Genomic DNA, 13,205 nt, shown 5'->3' with positions numbered 1-13,205 from the left:
AATCTTTAAAGTGAAATCGACTCTTTTTTTTTCTTAATTGACATATTTGAAAGAGACGTAGAAAGATTTCCACCACCCATCCTCCTTTTCTTCTCTTCTAATGTGAAAAGGGCAGGCAAGGGCCTCAAATATCAACTAAAATTTTTTCATTTTTTCGTAAGAGAAAAAAACCAAAAAAAAAAATTGTTTGTTGATTTGAAGAAATGAAGTTAAATTTAGAGGGCCATGATTTGTGTTGTACGCTAGCTATACTGCTCTTGTTGATTTATATTTACTTCTTGTAAGTAATGAACCTCTAAGTTTGATGTTTAACATAATAATTCAATAATGTTGTGGATTTCAAAACTTGGGTCCCATCCCATGGTGTGAATCTTTGAAGTGAAGTCAACCTAGTTTTGACAATATTGGATCCGTGAGCATATTGTTGTAATAGACAGAAAGATTTTAACCACCGATTTCACTCTCAGGGTCAGGGATCATCCTCTTTTTCGTCTCTTTCAATAGAAAAATACACAACGTGAAAGAGGGAATCAGAAGGGGCTCAAAATGTGTTAAATTTTATAACTTATAGTTGAGAACATGTACACGCCACTTGCGAGAATAGGTTTCCTTCGTACATAAATTTATTATAAACTAGTTAAATAAAATGACAAAAAGGGTAAACGTTGTCTTTTAGCATGTGAGAAGAATCAATGTTAACGGCGCACCCTATTAGTAGATTAAAATAATGTGTCCATCGACTGTGATTTTTAATACCAACTGTAGGCAGAACTTACGTTTAAAAATCCGCTCACAAGAGAATCGAGAGTGTTCAAAAACTTATATGCGCATATTTAAAATTGCACTTAAGTCATATGAAAGTGGAACACTTAGATCAAAATTTCCTAATCCGAATACTTTACGGGCAAAGAATGAGAAAAGCCGCCAGAAGGGATCCTAATTTCCGAAGCACGCAAACAGGTGAGCTCCGCACTTGAGTTACTTGGAGAGTCTTCTCTTTCTTTCTCTGCCCGAATTTCTTATAAAAATTCATACGAAATTTAGTCTAGTGTCCATACTCACCATAATTCCATTGTGTTTATTTCCTGAGTAATACAAAGAAAATGGGAATTGAAGTTGGAGGATTCTTTCCAGTCCTAGTGGGAAAGGAAGAGATGAAGGAGTGGAGGGGAATTCTTGTTCTATTTCTTTCCAATAATTAATTGATGTGATTGGTTGACACTTGGCAGCCTACACGTGACTTCATTTTCCACAGTTTGAAACCATGTAAATACTTGACAGAACAGTGAAATGCCCCCCCCCCCCCCCCCCCCCGGTACGTTAATGAATTCAGAATCTGCACATTCAGTTGAAATGGTTGGCTGTTTAATTCTTTCGTTGTTTTTTTTTTTTTTTTTTCCTTCACTTTTTCAGTTGAAATGCCTGCTGTTTATTTTTTCCAGAACATGAGTTCACATTCAAATCTTACGCGGTTATAATAACCGGTGGTCCTTCGTCAGCATACACGCACACAATAAAAATCTATTTGGGATTTTGTTGGTTAAAGCTAGAAAAGATCGAGCATGTTATAAATGGATAATTGCTTTTTTATTTTTTATTTTTTTATCTAAGTTTTAAATAGTTAGGATGCTACTTGACTTTTGAGAAAAGAACACCTTAGTACGTAGGTCACATTCCGCCCGTCCAAACTAAAGGAATTTCATGTGTCGTTATATATAAATGCAACATGTCTTCAAACAAACAAAAATGATTTTTTAAAAAAAAAACTAAACCCTAAAAAAAGGGAATTATTTTAAATTTAATAAAAAATTGTAGAGGGTACTTTTTTTTTTAACTTTTTTGCTAATGCTTATTGGCATGGAAAATCAAAACATGAATGCAAGGTTTAATTAAATCCAATTTTAATAGGAATATATACTAACAAAATAGTTTAAAAATCAAGCACCGACCTCTCCTACTCTGTAATTGGGCACTGCATTAAGAGAAATGCTAGTTTCTCAAGATTTTTTTTCAAAAATCTGATTTCAAATTGACGTGTCACAATCCCATAGGATAACACATAAATTTAGAGAAAAAAAATTATGAGATGGTTTTTAAAGTTTCAAATCCACCGGAATTAGGACAACAAAAATAAAACATTTCTACTGTAGTACTAATGTCAAAAACAACAGCAATTCTATTAAAAGTCAAAGATTACATGTGAAACATCACGGTCCAATGGTCGGTCGTTGCAGTTGTCCGACCACTATTTCCATGGGTTTGATTTGCCACATTACGATCTGACAAAAATTGAAACATGTTTGGCCAATCAGAAGACGCCATTATGGATTTCCATGGGCTTCTAGAGTTTATACCTTCAGAATATCACAACTACGTACGTACTCTGGTGTTTCTAAAAATGTGATCTTTTTCTTTCACTTTTCAATTTCCTTCGAGAAGGTCAATTTGTCTGTGCTTCGTATTTAAAACAATTATCTCATGTGTATATACAAGAGGAGAGAGGAGGAATTTTAAACGTCAGCCCAATCGATTAGAGATTATACCTTATGAAATAAAGGTTATAAGTTAAAAAAACCAAAAAAACAAAAAAGATGAGGGATAGGGATTTGAACTAGTAGTGACATTTGCTTCATAAAGCGTGATTTTCAACCAATTAAACTACCACTTGCAAATTTTAATTTTTTTTAAAAGAATATATATATATATATAATCTTCTCCCATCCCCACTCCCCTTATTCTTTATTTTAGATTAAATCGGATTGATTACTAGTTGAGTCTTCAAAATCTATGTCTATATTTGATATTTTGCTTCCACTCTTACGTATTTAGTATTGAAATATTTTAAAAGTAATACTAGATACAATATTTTTATATTTAAAGAGATTGTGTTTCTCATATATTCAAAATAGACACATAATAATTTTATAAACTGTGCATAAAAGAAGTTTATTCGATTCTGTTTGAAGGAAACCTAATTGATGGGACGATATGAATAGGATTAATATAAGATGTATAAAAAAAAAAAAAAAATGTATACCTCATATTTACCAAAACAAAAATAAAAATAACATAAATCTCTTTTACGCTCGTTTTAAAAATTTCCTCTAACATAATCTATAAATCGGGTGATGGGATTGTAGATCCCAACAATTTCAATCCGCTTGGAATCAACAAATAAATAATGTGCTTTGAAGTATTTTTCATACAATGATCCACCCATTTTCTTTAGACCAAATGCTATTCATCACATCACAACGTAAACTTTTATTAAAAGAAAAAGGTAATAATAAATTATTAATGCTTTAAGTCAACATAAAAATTAGATCCTGAATTACGGTCGTTACGGATGGTTGAAAAGTTGTATTGCCATTTCCCGAAGCAATTTACATTGACGCGTGGACGCGTTAAAAAACGAGCGCCTACGATAATGACGTATGAGGATTGGTCGGTTCTTTTTCCTAGGGAGTTAATTTACTCTCTGTTACTGGTCAAAATTGAAAATTGAAATCTGGGTACGAGGTTTTTTAATTTTGAAAAATTGGAACCAATTATATAATAACAAGTCGGTTCTTATTGGTATTCGGTTATCCGATCTAGATAATCGGTTAAAAAAAAAAAAATTGAGCTTATTTGAGGTATTGAGTCTAATTTTAGTGCTTAATTTAACAATTTTTACCATTTTTTTAAAAACACAATTAGCATTTTTGTTCCAATAAGTTAAGCTTTGTTGTAATTGTTCCAAAAACAAACGAACCTAAAAAAATCCCAAAAAATCCTTAAAAAATCATTGTTTTGACCTTTTTGGGCCTAAAAAACTAAAAATCCAATGTTTAAAAATGTCCAAAAACTTTTTTGTTTAAAAATGCCCTTAAAATTCAATGTTTACAAATGTCATAAAAATTCAATATTTAAAAATGCCCTAAAAATTTTTAAAATAAAAATAAAAAATATATATTATTTTATATAAATACTCGGTTACCCAGTTATAATCAGGTGCCAAAAATAAGAATTGGAACCGAGTACCTGGTTACTAGTTTTTCTAACCGATCTTCCGATTACTGTTGATACCAGATATTTTTTTCCAACCCTACTTTTTCCCGCTCATGCATGCCCCTTATCGGAAGAAAGATATTTATAGCTAAAGAAAAAAAGTAATAATAATAAATGGGTACAATTTGCGAAGAGAGAGAGAGAACCCATCATGTCATTCATGATGTCACAATTTTATTATTGACGGTCCATTGATACCCACTAAAAGTATGTACACATGAACCTCACGTACGTACCCATGATGGGTGGTGGTCATATTCTAGAACTTGAGCAATTGCAATCACTTGAGAATTTTGGCAATGGCTAGGAAAACCACCATTTCCAAACTCAAAATTTCATATAATCTATGGGTCCACGGGTTCACATTTTAATTTTGAATTGAACTTTAAAATCAGAATGAGCGCGCTTTTTTTTTTTTTTTTTAATATATATAGAAAAGCTTCATTTTTATGTTTTTCACGTGTGGATTTTGACTATTTTATAGTAAAAAAGTAAAAATACTACTTTCAAAAGTTTTTTACCGAACATACTATGTGCCATGCTTTTTTAGGTATTAAGAATACTTTTGAAGCTTCCTAATGCAATCCTAAACAAGCTTTGAGTCGATTACGATGATGTGGTTGATTAAGCTGAATGCCTCACCAAGAAATTTGACTAGTGTAATTGAAATTGGATCGGTTGAAATTGAGACATTTTATAACATGATAAAATGAAGGTATTTCAATCTTAATGAATTCAATTCTGAAACTGAATCCAAGCCGAATCCACCTTCTAAAATGCCATTGCCTCATGGCATTGCAACAACAAATGACTTGTTTGACAACATTTTTTAAGATAACTTAACAAACAACTACAAATATGAAACACTAAAAATTATTTTTACTTTTATATTATATATTACAATTAAAAACAAAAGGCACATTTTAAAAAGCATTACCAAACAAGCCTAATTTATCAAAAGGCAATGAAGTGGCAGCTCTTAAAAAGTGTCACTATTGTTTGACAAATTGACATGTAAAGTCAAGTTGCATGCATCATTATTATAAACATACGAGAAGATAAAGGAATCTCTCCGAAACTTGCTGATTGATGAAATATATGTAGGGAAAGTTATGTTAGGTACCATTTTTTTATTTTCCTAAAATCTTCATAAAACTGATATAGCTTTTAAAATTATCATTAAATTTTAGATGAGTCATACTTGAATTTTGATCCAATTGTGATTTTGAAAGACACATAAGCTTTAAGAGAATTTTAGGAAGATAAAAAGATGGTACCTAACATTACTCATGTAAGGGTGCTATGCTAAGGTCTTTCATTAGCTTGAAAAAAGCCACCTTTTTCAAGGCCAAGTTATAAAGGGAGAGGAAGAGAAGAGAAGGGGGAAAGAAGAAAAATTTTGGTTCATAATTTCTACGTTTTATTTGCGTTTAGGGAAAAGTCAGCTAGACACTAGACACTAGACAGGTTGAAGCCATGGCTTATCAGGATAATTAGAGGGGCAAGGAGAGAGCCATTGAATCTACCATTCAATTCGTGAATTTATGTGAGTCTCACAAAAATTTAATAGTAGAGTTATATATTGCACTTAAGCTATGTGAGACACTTAGAATAGTTATGAACAACCACACTCTATAACCGGCATCTACGTTAACCCACTTTATTGACACTGACCCGATAATAGTTTTTTCTCCTTTAGTAGCTAGCTCCACTCACTTATTAATAGTCAATGATTAACGGTCCCATACTCGACGTGAAATATATCTGATACTAAATAATACAAACTTTAGGTATAACTCAACATTGAAAGCTGGTTTACAAGGTGTTAAAATATAAATTAAATGATTAAATTCATCCATTCCTATGAGTATATTATTTTTGGATAAGTGGTCATTTCACATGTCTAAATACACAAGAAACTGCTGTTGGCTTCATTACAGTGGCGGATCTTGAAATTAATGTAAAAGGTTTATTACATTCTAGGCAACAAATTAAAACGATATGACACAAACAATCCCTTTTTGGAAGATGTCTTCAACTGTGTATTTGCCCTACAAACATAACTTTCTCAAGTCAAAGATGATACACAATTACACATCAAAGATTAGGGAATGTTTGGCAGATAGAAGCCATGACGTATATATCAGGATCAAAACTACATGGCCAAGAAGCAATGTTCAAATGTTGGTTATGCATAATTAAGGCACGTCCTTTTCAACTTATTAGACGCCATAATGGATTTCCTTTAGGCGTCTTAGTGGCCACATGCCACTAAGCCATGACGTATATATCAGGATCAAAACTACATGGCCAAGAAGCAATGTTCAAATGTTGGTTATGCATATTAATGCATGTCCTTTTCAACTTATTAGACGCCATAATGGATTTCCTTTAGGCGTCTTAGTGGCCACATGCAGACTTTGAATTCTCTGATTTCTTGGAAAATGACTGATTAGGTTCCATCTTTGCTTTCTAATTACAAGGTTAAATTTTATGGCTTGTTTGATAATGTCTGACTTTTAAAGGGTGTTTTTTACTTTTTGGATTGGGATGTAATATTATAAAGATTTTTTTTTTTTTTTTTTTTTTTAACTTTGATTGTTTTGCGATTGGAGTAGTTTAATTGATAATGCTTTTGTTTTTTTTGGCTATTGAACTATAGACATTTTACAATTATATCTCCAAACTTTAAAAAGTGACATTCATACTTCACATATTACCATTGCGTATCAAATTAGATTTTTTATTTTTCATTTTTCATTTTTCATTTTTCTTCCCAAATACCCTTAAAATTTATTAAAAAATAACCATTTGAAAAAATTAAAATTACTAAAAAAAAAAAAAAAAAACTCCAAAAAGGGGTGGCTGGCCCTTTTCGTATTAACCTCCTTAATTTTGGGGATAAAAATGCAAAAGCGTCTAATTTGACACGTAGTGATAATATGGGAAGCACTAATGTTACTTTTCATTTGGAGGTGTAAATGCAAAATGTGTGATAGTTATCAAACATTTTTTTTTTTGAGATAGTTATCAAACGTTCAAGGAGCTAAAATGTATTTTCTTCAAAGAAAAACACAAATCTAAAAAACATTATCAAACAATCTCTTGATGAGGGTTTAACACGACTCTCACTAAATTCCTCTTTTATTAAAGGACAAAGCTTTTTTTTTTTTTTTTTTAACTATTTCTATAATGAATTGATGAATCAATACAAGTATACAAAATTTAAAGAAATTTAAAGATTGATTCATTATATATATATATATATAATTTACTGCGTAACATATATACGGCCTCCTTGCGTAATCTATTAAAAATGTTCTTTTAGGGTCCACCACGCACGGAGTCCACTACATGATTAGAGAAACATATATAAGACCGTCACTCATGACATGAATTGGTATGCTTTTGACATAATCAACTCATATGATTATGTTCAACCAATCTATTTAGACGGCAAATCATTTGGAAAAAATAAAAAGAAAGCGACAAAACTTCTGATTGAGATATGTTAATTAACACGACATCACCCATGATCTCTATAATATGCTTCTGACACAATCAACTCATAATTATGTTCATCCTATTTATTTGGACTGCAAATCATTTCAAATAAAAAAAAGAGGGGACAAAACTTTTGATCGATTGACTAAATGTTACTAACAAACGAAGTCAATTAATTAATCATTGATTGCTCTTGAGCTGACTGTTTACTTTTTCCATTACAGTAAATATCACTCAATTAATTTAAACTTCACTTTAACTTAAACAGCTAAGATGACAATAAAACAACTCTCCCTAGCCATAGGCATTAATGGAGACCGACTCTAAAGCTAAATGAAGGTTTACGTTTGTTAATACTTTTTGAAGGGTGTGGCTTTTTTTTTAAAAGTGTTTTAATATGACATAAAGGTAAAAATAGTTTTTAGTATTTTGTGTTTTAGATTGTAAGTTAACGTCTTTGTTTTGAAAAGAAAAGAAAAAATTATCGAAAATAATGATTTAAGAAACAGAGCCCTTATTCCAGGTCATGGCGGCCTTATGGACCAAAAATAACTGTTAGAAGATTATCCTCTTCACTTAAAATTGAGATGAATTATTTTATGATTCAAAATAGATTTTATAGATTTAATGATGTGTACGTTGTCACGTTATTTGAAATTTTCAAATAAAATAACACTATGTATATATGATTATATGCAACAAAATAAAATTTAGACCATAAAATAATTATTTTTCATTTCATTTAAAAATAGAGATCATCATACTATTCTCAAAGGAAATAAATGTGTACCATTTAACTTATAGTCTTTTTCTTTCTTTAAGGGATGGAGATCTTTATTGCTTTTCCCATTTGGGGGTGGAAAAAACAAAAGAATATGATGCATGAAAGATTTTCAATCTCCAGAAAGTTTCTTTATATATTGTTTAAATTATCGAAATTCATTTATCTCCACAACATAATGCAAAAGTGTATATATATATACATATATATAAAATATAATATAACTTTCTGACGTATTTCTTACTGAGGATATTTTCAATGAAATAAAACAATCTTTTGGGCGTGCATTAATCAACAAAACAACAAAATTAAATTGCTAGTAATCAATATTTTGAGCTCAAACAGGATGAAATATAAAATAATGTGATATTATATGGTTTTGAGGGAACATTCCCATGACGTCTACGCTACTCCAAAATATCTTCTTCTTTTTTAATTATTTTTGTAGGTACATTACTCCAAGATATCAGTCGTTATAATAAATGTCTCTTTAAACAGCAAGTTGCTTGAGAAGGGGAAGGGCTATGGAGCCAAGAAAACTTCAAAATGTAGACTGGCAGGGGGCCACCACTTCAGTGGGGGAAACATATAAGAACATAAATAAATAAAATAAAATAAAATTGAGAGATTAGCCTAAGATGTCACGCACTTATGATCTGATATTAAATGATTTCTCACATAATCAATTAACATATATTTATACAATTAAATGGCCGTGGTTCAATAGCCTTAATACAATTCTCATACATGCGATTACGAGCATGTTTGAGATTGTGTTTGAGAACTGAAGTTTTTAAGTCAAAAATCGTTTTTTTGGCAAAAACTTTATTTTTAGGCTTTTGCCAAAATTACGTTTTGGCAATTTTTGGGCTTTTTGAACCCTTAAAAGCACTTTCAATTTTTTTTTTTTTTTTTATCAAACGAGTACTTTTTTTTTTTTTTTAAATTGACTTTTTTAGTGTTAAACGTAACGCACTTTTAGGTCTCTCAAATGCACACCCAAACAGACCTTAAGTAAGGACATAATGAGTCGTTTGACTCTCGTTATGAAAATTCTTAACGCTGCATATATTTATGACCATTTATTTTGGTCTTCAAACCTTTTTAAACGGAATAGGATCCTCTCTCCATTTATTTGAAATGAAATGGAGAAAAAAAAAAAAATTTCTTCCTAACAAATAAATGTTAACAAATTATTATGATTGGTCAAGAGACGACCTTCTCCACTGCGCGCAGTTGATGACTTGAATAGTTTAATAAATCTCATTAAATCTGGAACTAGATATAACTCTAAGCCAAATAGTATAGGGTATAGACGTATAGTCGATAAGACAACCTCAACAAACCTAAGACACAAGATTTCAACACCTCATTTGCTATTAATTCATGAACGTGAAATGAATACTATTTATTTCTAAGCTAGTCTATCTAACCGTGTATATATGAAGTCAATGTTAACATCTCTTTTAAAAAATTAAATAATCTAAAATCATGTAATTTAAAATGAAAAATATCATAATCCTTTTCTGAGATGTACACAAATACACTCATTATAACTTATTTGAATATACAAAAATATGATAGATATTATACCAATAACTTTGTATTTTCTTTCTTTCATTTTTTTTTTCTTTTTTTTTTTTTTTTTTTTCAAGTCAGAGATATGCTCGATCGGTGAAATATATATTGAAATACATTTTCTTGCCGACAATATTTATGGGTGCGGTCAACACAATGACTAAACTTAATTGTTATATTAAATATATAGTCGACTTTCATCACAGAGAGGTTGGGAATTAAATCCCCATGACTTCTCTACTAAGGAAAAGGAAACCATTTTAAGTTGTTCCAAAATGGATTAAAAATAAATAAATTATTAAGTCTTACCACATTTTCTTTGGTAGGGGCCGTAGGGCTACTAATATAATAGAACTTTAAATTTGAGGGAAAAATACAAAATTAATCCTTGTAATTTACCTAATTTGTAATTAGCGTCGTATCAAAATGAACTTAAGGTATTGAGGTATGCTAAAAAAATTTATTTTTTACAGTCAATTTTATTCACTGACTTTACAGATCGATTCCATTAATTAATGAGATATTGACTTAAATATAACACATGTTACAATTTTATTGATTTTGACATGTTGTAGGGACCTCTGAATTTCTTTTGATTCCACAACGAGCCAATTACAAATTAGATTAACCACAAAGACTAATTTCGCATTTTTTTATTTCCTAAATTTCAAGAGCAATATATGGACCCCAACCCAAAATATATTTTAACCTAAAAAATATATGTTCCAGCCAAACTGGAACGCGGGTCTGGAAGATAACTTGACTTGGTCAATCCGAAACCTCCAACCACAAACTGACAAGTGGAATCTTCTAATCATCTCTTTCTGTTTTCGAGGAGGAAGACTCGGTAGATAAAGTGATATGGGTAAAGATATAGAGCACGCTCGGCGTGCTTCAACAGTGAAGCACGCCGGCCGTGATTTTTTTTTTATTATTATTTTATTATTTTAATTTTTTTGAAAAAAAAAAAAAAAAAAAATTTAGCCTGGCATGCTTCACTGTTGAAGCACGCCGGGCGTGCTCTGAATCATGACCCAAGTGATATAGAGCACGCCCGGCATGCTTCAACAGTGAAGCACGCCGGCCATTATTTTTTATTTTATTATTATTTTAATTTTTTTAATTTTTTTGAAAAAAAAAAAATTTAGCCTGGCGTGCTTCACTGTTGAAGCACGCCGGCGTGCTCTGAATCATAACTCGACGGTCCAACGTGAGTTTGTCTACATGTAGTAAACCTTAAATACAGCTAAGAATCAGTTAATCCAATGATTAATATTATATAATATTGATGTTTACAAAGCTCTGCGCGCATGCGATGCTTTGTTTGGGACAACTCCATAGGACGAGGAACACAACATAAGACCAGCACAAGACAGAGAAGATGAACTCAGAAAATAAAAAAGTGTGAGACAATTTGCACAAGTTAATAAATAACAACAACAGAGAGATTAATGATACATTAAACATGCATGTATATATGAGTTTGATTAGGCACTTGTTGAAAATAATTTCATCTTATCATCTTAAAACATATATGTATGTTATATAACATTGACATAAAATGAAATCCTCCATCTAAGCTGCGTCCAGTTTCTTACTGCGTTTTATCTTAACCTGAAAACATGAAAACAAAACGAAGGAGCAAAAAATCTCTGTAGGAGATATTCCCGACTAATTGTTTACAACCAATCTGTTAAAAACATTTTGAAAATGATTCATTTACTTTAAATAAACATTATTTTTGTCCAAATAATTTTATATTGAACTTTCTAAATTTATAAAACATTTTCTTCTAGAAAAATGCTTATTAGCCTATTTCATCTAGAGACCAAATTAGTTTAGACCAAAATTAGTAAGTCTAATTAGTTTAGCTTTGACATTTCGTGTATAACATCCCAACATTAATTATTTTGGTCTACCAAGTTTTAGTCTAACAAGTTTTAAGTTTTAATGAAGAAAATTAATAACCGCGTGATCTATTTATTAGGTTAGTCTAACTAATAAGGTTGGGATATCTTTGACTAGAAAAGAGAGAACGTAAATGCTAGCTTCTTCCTTTTCTTTTTCTTTTTCTTTTTCTTTTCTTTTTTTTTTTTTTTTTTTTCACTTGCTTGTTAGGAAAGGTATTAGAATAAATCAAATAAATAATTTCTTAGAATTAATACATAATATTTTTTTTTTTTTGTCATATCCATCTCGTACCGAAATGTTATTTGTAGTACGTAGTTATATTGCCAAGGGTGCCGGTCCACACAGGATGTTCTTTAAGAAAAAGTAAAATACAAAATTAACTCTATATAAAGTATTTTAATTAGGAGTATATATTCTTATTGTAGAAGTCAAAAAAATATAAGAATATTGTGAGAAACTTAAATATTAGACCAAACAAAACATAATAAATAAATAAATAAATGAAGGTATATATGGGTACGTATAATAAGTATATATCATGAGTCATGACCAAGTAATATTCGATCGTATTATTATTGCTTAGACTTTCTCAATGGTCGTATATATACTTGTACTAGTCTACGCGGATCTGTCTGCATAACTTTTCAAGTCAAGAAAATCATGTTCCCTCTGCCCTTCTCTTTTGTATTGCTTTGACAAAAAAGAAAAAAGTCAAGGAAAAGATCAAGTTAAATGAAATTACTGGCTGTACAGGAACAAAAACAACTGTTCACGCTAAGCAAAAAAAACATGCGAATTTGTGCATTTTTATTGAAGTAATAATAAATAAAATAAAATAAAAGTGGGGATTATGTGTAAGAATTGGACCCAAAAAAAGAAAAAAAGGAATTTTGAATTTTGTTAAATTAGCAGATAAATTAAAAGAAATTGGATTGAGAATCTGTTCGTAGCAGAGTAATGTTACAAGTCTTTCTTATTTTCCTCTTGAGTCCCTCTAAGAATGATGTGACTATTAAAATCAACATTAGGCTTGTGATTGATCATTATTAAATTTTGATCAAATGGTAATTTTAATAATCACATCGTTCTTGAAGGGATACAAGAGAGACCTATAGAATTACTCTTTAATAGCATGCTCAATCATATTAGTTGGTATATTCAAAGGAAATCAAAATATTAGGTGTGGCCAAGTCATTGAGTGTTGACATCTTTAATTAGTTTATTCTCATTCCGGATTTTTTTTTAAAAAAAGTAATTAAGACCGATCGATTAGCTAACATACTTTGCCAAATTCTATGAAGGGTTCAATGCCGTGCCGTTGTTTTTGAGGAATTATATAATAATCAGGGATTAATAAGATGAAAATGAACTTCCATCCTCT

This window comes from Corylus avellana, chromosome 8 (genome assembly GCF_965113065.1).
Source record: "Corylus avellana chromosome 8, dhCorAvel1.hap1.2, whole genome shotgun sequence".
Lineage (NCBI taxonomy): Eukaryota > Viridiplantae > Streptophyta > Magnoliopsida > Fagales > Betulaceae > Corylus > Corylus avellana.
This window is presented reverse-complemented; position numbering follows the sequence as displayed.